Source organism: Cyprinus carpio, chromosome B9, assembly GCF_018340385.1.
Source record: "Cyprinus carpio isolate SPL01 chromosome B9, ASM1834038v1, whole genome shotgun sequence".
NCBI classification, from domain to species: domain Eukaryota; kingdom Metazoa; phylum Chordata; class Actinopteri; order Cypriniformes; family Cyprinidae; genus Cyprinus; species Cyprinus carpio.
Genome location: NC_056605.1, coordinates 3,776,691 through 3,788,064, shown reverse-complemented (window position 1 = coordinate 3,788,064; position 11,374 = coordinate 3,776,691). Strand labels below are relative to the sequence as shown.

At 40.0% G+C, this 11,374-nt stretch overlaps 2 pseudogenes; both read right to left on the bottom strand.

The window, feature by feature from the left end:
* Positions 1-425: 425 nt before the first annotated feature.
* LOC122138406 lies at positions 426-8,724 on the bottom strand (annotated as a pseudogene).
* Positions 8,725-9,069: 345 nt separating this feature from the next.
* Positions 9,070-10,809, bottom strand: LOC122138405 (annotated as a pseudogene).
* Positions 10,810-11,374: the final 565 nt, after the last annotated feature.

The following is an 11,374-nucleotide window of genomic DNA, read 5'->3' as shown; positions in this document are numbered from 1 at the left end:
AAAAATATGGTAAACTTTTTGAATGTGTGCAGGATTTCAGCATCGCATTAGGAATTGTACATGATTAAATTTGGGTCTGTTCTTCATGCAAAGCACTGTATGGCCTCATGACTTTGAATATTTGCAAATATAAATAAATATTACATTAATTATATATATATATATATATATATATATATATATATATATATATATATATATATATATATATATATATATATGTTCTCTCAAGCTTATGAGCTTATTGTGAGAGTAACATCAATATACAAGGTCATGTCACAAAATTATACCCCAGTATTTAGATTTATGATAAAAATACCATTTCATGTCAGCCTAATGATCCCAAAGGTTTTTCATTGCAAGTTGCTAAGGCCTTTTGCCTCTGTGTAGTGACACATGTGGCAGTATTGATACCTTGGGTTTGTTTTGCCTTGTGTGTACTTTCACCTTACTCAAGTTCAATGACTAGTTTTTGCTCATCATCGCTGCTGCTGTTAAGCTGTCCTCATGCTCCAGGTAACCACAGAGTTATTACCTAAATATGTTAGTTGCTGTGCATGGCTGGGGGGACATATTTGATGAGTGTGAAATTCTTGACTAGACATTTACGTGAGGGGATTGCAAGAACTGGGCCCAGCACTGGATGATGAAGTACTTGCATCAACCATCTTATTCTTCAAGAACCATAAAGAGTTTTGCAGAACGCTGGCTGATAAAGTTGTGCCACCCATTTTCAGGTGTTTTGATGTCTGTACTTTGATTGCCTTTTGGAATAAATCCAGTAGCTCATAGCACCCCTTGTCTGTGTCTCCTTTTGAATTCATTTTATGCTGTATTCACTTTGACTGATGCACCAAAGATGACTGCATGTTTGATTGGAATACTTCGTGAAGATGTCTCCTTTGGCTTGTGTCTTTGAGGACTGTTAACCAAATATTCACATATGCTGTCTTTTCTGGTGGTGTTGTTACATTCCCCTTGACCTTGATGCTGACAGGTTTGTGAAAGATTTTTTCTGCAAACAGATGCTTTTGGTTTGTTTCATTCATAATTAACTCTCAAATAAAAATTAACACATCCCACTACACAGAAATGTGGTGAGCTTGAGCAGATGTTTGATGCTTCCTCACAAGACGTTGCCTCTTCCTATTGTCAAAGGGGAAACATATAGTTAGTACACATTATGGAATGCCTCACACTGTCCCTCTTCAGGGTGGTGCGGTGCTGGCAGGCTAGTTTATGCTGATGTCCCTCTCTTCAAACATTGTCTGTCGGTTGTATGTGAAGTGCTTTATTACTTCTAATACCTCATATAATACTAATCAAAAGAAAATAATTAAATATATGTTACAGTATAATGTCTAGTAAACGGTCACAGTGTGCAAAATTTGCTATTAGTTATGTCATTGCCCTGGTGTGTATACAGGCTACCAGGGCACCATACAGACTTCATCAAATAATTTTCTGTTTTCTATCTGAGTTTGTGCTAGCTACATGTAAAGCTCCTAACTGTTGGTGATTTTATTATCCATGTTGATAGCACCCTGGAAAATGAAGCGCAGCCGGGAAGAAAACAAAAACTTAAGGTATTTCAGATTGCATGGTGGGAAAATACCTCTCACTTATAGAAAAGCTCCAAAACTGCTAGATCTTTGCTTACTTTTTTTCCTAGAAGAAAACAAATACAACCCCAGGCATTTCTATTCAATACACAATGCGTCTAAATTAACAGAAAATAAAGCATCAACAGTCACAGATATTCCCCAGCAGCATTGCAGTAATGACTTTATGAACTTCTTTTGCTTCCCAAGATCGACACTAGAGATAAAAATTATAACCATGCAGCCGGCTAGCTACAACATCGTGATCAGACTTTTAGATCCCCTGAGGAACAATTCCACTCATTCTCTGCTATAAAAGAGGAAGAATTGTATAAACTTGTCAAATCATCAAAACTACAACATGTCTGTTAGACCCTACTCCATCTAAGCTACTAGGACCTCTGAATATTATTAATTCATCAATGTCATTAGGATATGTCCCCAAACCTTAAATTGGCTGTTATTATGCCTCTCTCTAAAAACACACAACTTCTAATTCTAGAGAATTACCAACCATCTCACCACTTTCTGTCAAAAATACTAGAAAAGGCAGTATCCCCCTCAGCTATGTTCTTCTGACAGAAATGGTATCTGTGAGGATTTCCAGTCAGGATTTAGACCAGATCATAGTACTGAGACTTCTCATCAGTTACAAATGACCCGTTGCTAACATCTGATCGAGGTTGCATTTCTTTATTATGCTACTGGATCTTAGCACTGCATTTGACACACCGACTAACATTCTTGAGTAGACTAAAAAATTATCTTGCGACATCGAAATTGCATTGTCATGGTCTCAAATCTTATTTATCTGACTGACACCATAGCAGTGAATGACAAGGTATCATATCGCATCACAAGTACAGTATGGAGTACCACAAGGCTCAGTACTAGACTGCTGTTTTCATGCTTTACATGTTACCCCTTTGGGAGATATAGTTAAAAAAACATGGTGTAAGCCACTGTTATGCTGGATGATACCTAGCTCTATATTTTTTGTAGCCAGATGAAACATGCCCACTTCTGCAAAACTAATGAATGTATATAAAGACTGATGACTAGTAGCCTCCACTGCTACCCTTTCATGAGAAAACAAACAAATAAACAAACAAAAAGACAGGTTTCACTATTGGACCAGAAACCTCCTTCATGTAATAACATAAAACTGTCTAACACTTGTTAGCTGCTCTGTTAATTCTTTTTGTCATCAGTTAGGAACCTAGGTGTGCTATTTGATAGCAGACTAGATTAAAGACCCATCTCTTTAACCTGGCATGCACATAATACACTATCGCATTTCTGTAATTGGAACCGCTAAAGGATTTTTAGGCTGCATTAATTAGGTCAACCGTGGGGAATTAGGTAAAGTCGGGCCTAACAATGGTTAAAGAGTTTGACTCCAAATCTAAGGTTGTTGGGTTCCATTCTGGGCCGGGCAATACCATGACTGAGGTGTCCTTGAGCAAGACACCAAACCTCCCTGCGCACCTTCTGGGCTGCAGCATAAAATGGCTGCCCACTGCCCGGTGTGTTCACGGTGTGTGTGTGTGTTCACTGCTTTGTGTGTGCACTTTGATGGGTTAAATGGCAGAGCATGAATTCTTGGAGTATGGGTTACCATACTTGGCTGTATGTCACGTCACTGAACTGGGAACACTTCCCATAGCACCATTTTGTACCTCTTGCTACATCGTAAGAACACGGAATCTATGCTAATATTACTCTTTTCATTCTATTCCCGAAGCTTACCATAGCCATATGGATCCAGATTGTATGCAGATCAGATGGTCACAGTAGCCACCCAGATCCCGGCCCATATTCAGATCCAGGTGGCTGATCAGAACCCAGGAGACAACCTCTACAGCCCTTGCATTATTGACAAACCATTTTCCTGTTTAACACTGTAAAGCTGCTTTGTCACAATCAGTATTTTTTATAATGCACTATATAAATAAAGGTGACTGACTTGAATTATTGTTATGTGCTAAACATCTGGTCAGTAGACCCACATTTTTCTTGATTTGAATGTTTTTCAGGACTCTCACCTGTCACCATTCTCCATGCCCTAATTCAACCAATCCCCCCATACTTTATGTGTGCCCTTTCTTTCTTTTACTCACCTTTCTTTTGTCTCTTTTGCCCTTTTGTTTTTGAAGTCTTGGCATGTGTTGTGTTCTTGTCAGCCACCCTCTGTTCTGGCTCTTTCCCCTCTCCACCTCACTCTCAGGATCTTGGGGACTGGGATTCCTTGCTCTCTGTCCCAGGGTCCTCTGAAACCGCGCTTTTTGAGGGTAACATCCCACAGATCCTGAGGGCAGAACATTGAATGAATAAATGCAGCACATTTTGGAGTCTGTCCCTGAAGCCAGGTATCAGCTTATTCTTTTGGTTTGTCTGAGAATTGTATTATATATCCTATGAGGACATCTCCAAATATTTAAATAAATTCACTGTGAAAGAGTATGGACAGGTAGGTATAATACTAATATGACAGAAGTGTTACTTTTTTCATGTTGTTGAAAGCATGAACATTCATAAAATAACTGCATGCAACACCCAGCTGTTTATGCCAACTTTTATAAGCAACTAAAGAAGTTTTATGGCAGCCAAATCCTCTTGTATCCAAAAACTGATAAATTGGTCACAGAAATCTTTTTAAATGGAACATGAAAATGTTATTATAAATACAAAAAAAAAAGTTACAGCCAGAAAACCATTGTAATTGATGTGCAGATTTTTGGCATTCAGCTTCTTGGAACATATTGCAAACCCAATGTCAGCTAACCAAGAAAAAATGTGGACAGTTAATATTGTTTATCAAGCACAATGACCAACATATGCTACTATATATTATGGCAGTGGAGATATACACCATTGTCTTGTGGAAAAATTGATCAGGTTCTCTTGGGTGGAACTAAGCTTCATAAACTTGCGCATGCCTCTGTGCAGCATTGCTCAGAAAAGGGGTCTGAATTCTGGCTCAGATTGCTTGTCAGCCAATCTGGAATGGAGACAGGCACAAAATCTCACTTAAACTCTGGGTCTTTGTTTCCAGGAGTCCCCTGTAGGGACCATCTCTCTCCTCCAGTGACCCTACCAAGCACCCTGTTAATTCCCCTGAACACATCTGAACTGATCAGTCAAATCTATGATGAAGCCACAGATTTTTTTTTTCCTCCTTTTTTATTATTTAGGAGCTGTGTGTGTTTTTATCTATTCTAAGCCCTTCTGGTGGACACTTGACATCTTTCTCATATTTGTTACCGTGACTCAATTTGAGTGACCTGTGACCCAATGAAAGGGAATCCTTTTAGAGTGCTATTTAAACTGTAAGGACTGCAAGGATCAAAACATTCACCTCTAACAAGTGACTCTTGGATAAGAGAAACATCAGGTCAGTGGGAATACAGTGGAATAACAAAGGTTAGGGACAGAAAAGTATGTAATAACATCTTAATGATGTTCACCTTAGATTCACCCTCTCACACTAAAAAATCTTGGTGATCCTACTGAATTCAAACAGGTTCTGCTTTCAGAACTGATAAACTGAACAGGCAAGACAGAGTGGTTCAACAGCTTGCCCTTTGGACATAATCATACTAAATGTGTAATGTTGCATACCAATCTGAGATGTCTCTGGTATGTCTCTGTCAATACAGGGAACACCATTTTAATGTAACTTTGATAGTTGCATTAATGGACAATAGTAAATTATGTGCCTTGCTAAATTTGATGTAATCAGCTGCAAGTATTCTTTTCTGAAGTTTATCTTTTAACCTATAAAACTGTAACTTTATGTTTAGGTTTTTCTAGAGCTTATCCACTTAGAATTCTGAAACATTTCACAAAGAATTCTAAGATTTTGGTAATATTCTTATGTTACTACAGCATGTGACTTGGCATAATGTTGTACCTTTACGAGCACCTTTAATGCAGCCTCAACAGCTGAAGTGTTAAAACTATAAATTGTCTGCTGTAAACAAATAAAATGTGGGTAATAAATTATACTTCTTTCTCAGAGAGGCCAATAGCAAAATTTGAGGACAATGTTCTTCAAGAGAGGAATCATTACCGCACTTTCATAGATGTAATTTATAGTAGAGCCCACTTCTATGTAATCGTATGAGATAATAAAAAAAAATAAGAGTAAATCTGCATTGTCAAAAAAAAGTACTGTCTGGTAACAGAGACATGGGAAGTTTATGGTGTACTAACACTAGGCATTTTAAACCGCGCTCCAGGCGCGGTTTTGACCCCAAAGCCCGGTTTGTTTGACTAGTGTGAGCCCCTCTCCAGCCGCGACCGAGCACAGTTCATTTAGTCAGCCCCTGGCCCGGGTTGGAAGAGGTGGGGCCAGGGTGATGATTCCTTGTTAGCTCAAAATGCACGCATGCAGTGTGAGTGCTATCCACTGAGCTCAGAACAGATACTATTTGTGTGTGCTACTGTCATCATCATTACAACCGCAAACATATTCCTATTGCTTCACTACTATACTGCTACACTTTTCAATTAATTTAATTATATTTAGGTTAATAATGCCTCATTCTACCTTTATTAATAAACAGGAAATGTAGTTTGCTTAAACTTGCAATTATTTCTATTAACCTCAGCTGTCTGTGAATAATTTTCTGATACATACAAGAATGGCTGGAAAATTATACCACTATTACACTATTCGGCAGAATATTAGCGAAAGTGGTTTTCTGCATTATTCATACATGACGTACGCGGCTCCAGCCCGAAAGTTTAGTGCAAGTGTGAGTGCAGGACAGCGGGGGGAGTGGGGAGGAGGATAACTTGCACTCACAGGCTCGGTCCAGGGCACCGTGCCTAGTGTGAGTACACCCTTAGATCTCTTTGTCAAATCTCTCTTGTGGAGAGAAAATGTTATGTCACTCTGTGATATGAGTATTTATTACAGGTACAATGTCTAGCTATGGTTGTTTTATCACATGCAAGTACTAGACAGTGCTACACCCTTTTAGTCAGAATGACAGTATTACCTTGCAGAATTATATATTTAATATTAGGTCCCACTGTAAATATTTCCAGATTGGCATGATGTGTATGGACATCTCCACATCTGGTTCTGTCTTCAGGAATGCTTTGAACATTAGATGTCCTGTTCAGCATCAATACATACTTCACTTGATTGAAAGTGTCATCTCCCAGAGTCACCTGGGCCTGGAGCAGCTTGTTTGAATTCATACTGTGTAGGTAAGCTTGGCCTGGACAAAATACCCCAATCAGCTTGCAGCTGAGCTACCTTGTCACATGCTCTCATTTCTCTTGTATCTACTCCTAAGTTGCCACATGCAGCCTCCAGTGTGGCTTGTTGTGACTGGGTTGTATTGTGGGAGTTTAGATCTTTTGCTTAAGTTGTGATTCTGCAGTAGACATCTTTTTTCACAGATACAAGTTCTGAGCTGTGTAGGTGTCTTTGTTTGAACACTTTCACAGTTTCCTGATAATGTGACTGACATGAGGTGACCTTGTTTCCCTTTGGCTATTCCACTGGCTAGTATTTGTTGTAGTTTGAATTTAATGGCTCCATTAAACAGAACAGCTTCCTCTTTATCTCTGGTTATCTCTAGAATGTTTGGTCTCAGTGGAGTTGTCCAAATCTTTGTTATGTAAATGTAAAATCACTGGTGTCCAGTAAATGAGGTTGACTTAGTTTGTCTCAGCTGCTAGTTTGTGGTGTGTCTCTGTGGTGACCTCAAACCAAGCAGATTTTCTCTTTCCTGTGAATTCAGGTATCTTCTTCTGTGGTTCATCCAACTGCCAAGCAGAATTTCTTTTTATTATAATCCACTGAGGCTGAGATATGAACCTTGTCTGTGGATGTGACCAAGATGAAACACAGTGAGGGCTTCCATTTTGCATAATTTTTTATCATTTTTGAGAGTTTAAATTGCAAACAATTTCTGCTTTGTTTACTGGACTGGCAGATTCACAGTTAACCATTCTTCTTGCTCATCTCACCATTATTTATCATTTCCTTGTGCCATGCACACAGGAGACACGCCATTGCTATACCCTCCTGTGAAAGTGTTGTCTGGTTTGTTATTAAAATGTTTTAGTTGTTGTTTCCAATATGAGGCTCTATCAGTGCTAATCATTGTTCATCAGAAATGAGCTGCATGACTATCTGAGGTCAGCTGTTTGTTACATAAAATGTGTTCTGAGCCTGTGTTGGAGCCATTTAGTAGTATCATCTTTCCTTCCGACTGGGACTCCTTGAAAGTCACCACTGGCCATTTGAAGCAGTGCTGTTCAGAATATTTTCATAAACTGTGGATTAAAACGGTAAGACCAAGAGGTTTTTCTGATTCAATCACAGAGGCAGGATGGTTTTGTATTGTAGGTGCCGTAGTTAATGAAGAATAGGTTTGTAGACTGATTCTGAGTAATAATTCACTGTTGACATGTTCATTGGATGTAACAGGCTGAGCTGCCCCTGAGGTTGTTAATACAGATGATAGAAACTAAGTTGACGGGTTTTCCACCACACGCAGTTGCACAGTTGCTCTGCAAATGTGCTGGGTATTTGATGGTGCACCGCTGAGAAACAAGTGAAGTTGATGTAGGTGTGGTAGACTGAATATGTGCCAGGATTTGATAAAGTGTATGTTTCTGATTTAGCTCTGTACAGGAAACCGAGCAACATAGGCATTAGGTTGTTGCAACACACCATCTTGCTTACTTCGGTCAAAGGTTGTGGCTATTGAAACACCCTGACACTGCTTTGGATGATAGTACACTGTTTTCAAGATGACACTGCACTGTAGTTTGCGGCTTTGCTTGAGAGTTGGAACGTTTGAGCATGTGCTATGTGCTAAAGCTGAGCCAGAACAAGAAGCTGACACTCCATCTGTGGAACACGGAATTTTTAGCTGGTACTTGGGAGGAAAAGCTGGTCTTGGCTAAAGGGACAAAGTAGGGCTGCTGATAGAACGTAAGGGGTTCCAGATGTCCCACTCCACATTGATAAAAACAAACAGCAGGGCTAAGAGTATTACCAAGAGCTTACTTGGATTTGAGAACTGATGTATGGCTACTCTATGGGTTGGAGATTTTGTACGTTGGACCTTTTGTGCTGGTACTGTGATAGAACCATTCGTTGCACAAGCTGACAGGGGTAATTGATGAATTAAACCACACAGATTTCCATTTGCCCTCCAGTTTTAGGATTCAAAATACTGACCATTTGCACATCATCTCAGTGCGCTTGTTTTTTCCTTTTCTGATGGGATATGGAAACTGCGTGTTGTGTTATTATTTCATCCCTCTCCATGTCTTCCCCTTATTATTTTCACAAGCTGGTATATAACATTTTAAGGTCATTTTGTAAGGTCACAACAGAACAGGACGTAAAGCTCAGAGACACAGATCCATTGTCCCTCTTTGACTAGTTTAAATTTCCAGGTTTTTCTTTCAGAATTCAGTGTAGTTTTTTTCGTCTTCAGTAGGCCAGTCTTTCAGTATTAGAGGTTTCGTAAATGTCCCACCTTGTAAGTGTGTGCCATTTGTAATCAAATTTTCGGCTTTTTTTCTGTAGTTTCCTTTCTTTTATAATTGACTCTGTTCCTCACATCAGTGGCGCCTCCATCAGAGCTAAGGCTGTTAATACTACCTCTTTCAGTGGGGGATCCCTTCCCGTGTAGGCAGACACCCACCGCTACCTGCCTAACTAGTGAGCCGGCGACCTGGTGCTTGGTTGGTCTGATGACCGTATCGGTAACATGCCCTGCACTGCAACTGGGCCTGCTAAGATTCACCATTGCTCCATCAGTGGATTTGCCAACCATAGTGAAGGGTAAAGAACCGCTTCGTGTTGGGTGGTGCATGCTCTAGGCCAGTGGAGGCTGTGTAGGCACAGAGTTGTCACTGCCCCACCCTCCCTATCTTGATTTTGTGAGCTTGAGGTGTGCTTGCTTCTCCCAAATCAAAAATGGAGGAGTCTTTATAAGTGTATGGCACAGGAAGATCAATGCTCTTGTTTTGATAATACTGTCTTCTTGGCCGCATTACATTCCAGTTGTTTATTATCCACCAACACACTATTCTCATATATAAGCTTTGAAATAATGCTCTCCAGCTTCTGCTTCTCCTGAATGGACACCTTGCATTTTGGGGTCAGGGGTCATCTCTGCGGATGTCTGTGAGGCTCCTGTTTCCTGCTGTTCCATAGTAGCTTCTGTCAATGATTCCATACTGGGATCATAAACTTGCTCCAGGACTGCTGATGAATGATGCTCACTGCTGTCACTGAAGGCCAGAATCTGTACCTGTCGCGGGTTTTCCTTGAGATTTTCCTCGGGACATTGGGAATCCCATGGTTTGGAAAATAAAGTTTCCCTGCCTCTGAAGAGGTACACGGTCATCAGCTGTAAATCTATCCTCATTCAGTGCACATATCTGCTGGATAGCAGGGATTATTTTTCAAGCCATCTGATAATTCCACAGTTTTTCTCAAAGAATTTCCTTGTCCTGAAGTGCTGGTATTGTGCTTAATCCAACCATGGCATTGTGTAATGCCCATTCTATAGACATTGTCTTAGTTCTTAAGTAGAGTCTACCTGACCTGTATGAGTCACTACAGAAGGGGACTTCTTTGCCATTCATCTCACATGATGGACTAGTACAGTTGTCCTTAGTTTCTGTGCTCTCCTGGCTGCTGAAGGTGCCTTTGTCAGATTCGCTGGAAAGGCGGGCATGAGCCTGCGCTTTGTGTTTATAAAGGTTGCTTCCGCGCCTTGAAAGAAATGCCACAGGTAGGTGCAGGGATATGGTCGCCTCCCGTGGTGACAACGAAGATGTTTCTCGAAAGCACGCTAGCTTCAGACAGTCCCACCAAGACTGTGGGCAAATATGTTTCCCCAATAGACTTAGGGTCTGGCCGACGCTGCTGGAGCCACTAACCTTTGTTGTTGTAAAACAGACCCACTGGCAAAATGCAGTGTCAGAGAGTGGTAGAGTCGAGTTGCTGCACATCCTTGGCAGGAACAGTGGTACAACCGCTGCATCCCGCAAGGCTTCAGGTTGGGCCTGTGGATATGGCTGCAGGCCAGGGGCAGGAACGTTGTGGACATACATAGTCGCGGAGAGGGGGCCTTAACACGCCAGCTCTTCCCCTCTCTCTGTGCAGACACTGAACACTGAGGCTTGTAGCTCTCATAAAGCTCTGCTTGCTAGTTGCCATGGTAACACACAACCCTGTGATGCTGGGAGACGGAGCTCACTAATTACCTAAAAAAAGAAATAGTTTCATTATTTTATTTCATTTCATTTCATTTCATTTCATTTCATTTCATTTCATTTTATTTTATTTTATTTTATTTTATTTTATTTTATTTTATTTTATTTTTATCTATACAGGGCCTGACTCTGATCAAAGTACTGTTTCCCTGATTTGCATTGGAATACAGGTAATAGTAAGTTAAAGAAACCAAGATTTCACACCACAGTACAAATCACCACTGTTTAAAACAACAGACTGAGAGGGTACAAGCTGCAAAATCTGTATTAGAGCAGGCTGGGCTAATCTGGACTTCAAAAGAAAATCATATACCAGCAGAAACATAGTTGGATTATTGATTTATTTAAAAGAAAAATAATAATAATAATAATAATAATAATTTTGAAGAGCAACTGTTGCCTTTTCCTGCTCAATTAATCATGGAAATAAATGCTTGAAGATTCTTCAATAATGACTTTGAATTTAGTCTAGTAGGAATTTATTTATTTTGGAACATGGTCAATATTTG